Here is an 840-nt window from a genome sequence, read left to right on the forward strand (position 1 = left end):
TGCCCTGGAAGGGTAAACAATCGTTCTAGCAAGACTAAGTGAATCGTTCTGAGATAACTTGCAATGGAGGCTTACATTATGAATACACGCCTTTGAAACTGTTGCAGAGATGGTCCGCTCATTAATTGTTTTCATTATTCTACAAATTAAAAATTCATTTTGTGCCTTCTATACATGTCTCTACATCATAGAAATGGTCTCTTCAAATATCGTGATACGGTTATAAAATCCGATGGAACAGTATTCATTCACCGACTCTTAACTTGCCACAATCCTGAAATTCAAAAGCATGACTAAATAAATATTAGAAATAAATGACTTATTAATGACTACAGAGTTAAAACTGTCAATACTATCGATGAGAAAACATGTCTGAGCACTTACTAGTTGCCATAATGAAAATTTACTGATTTTCCTCCTCTCGCTGTTAACTAAATAACTGAGTAAGACTGAAAGAGAAGGATATGGATAACTTTTTTTTTGCAAGCGGCGCAGAGTTAACGTTCGGTCAGCACTTCCTTCGCGCCGAAACGTTGCCGAAACGTCGTGGGGGGAATGCTTTATCAGGTTCGTTTAGTCTTTTTCATTTATACTTTCATTACGTATTTTGGCTATACTGAACACAATGGTATTGCTTTAAAGTTTTTGGAATGGAAAGGGAAGAATATATCTCCTTCTGGATCATTCAGATTATAATATAAACGTCTTTAAATGATTTAAAATCCCTTATGGAACCTGTATTTAATTGCATTTGCTGCAAGGAAACCGGTAACTTACAACGGTATAAACAGAAGCATATCACTATCTTTTAGTATTCATCTTCTTGTCACGAACGAATGC

This window comes from Penaeus monodon, chromosome 30, assembly GCF_015228065.2.
Source record: "Penaeus monodon isolate SGIC_2016 chromosome 30, NSTDA_Pmon_1, whole genome shotgun sequence".
Lineage (NCBI taxonomy): Eukaryota > Metazoa > Arthropoda > Malacostraca > Decapoda > Penaeidae > Penaeus > Penaeus monodon.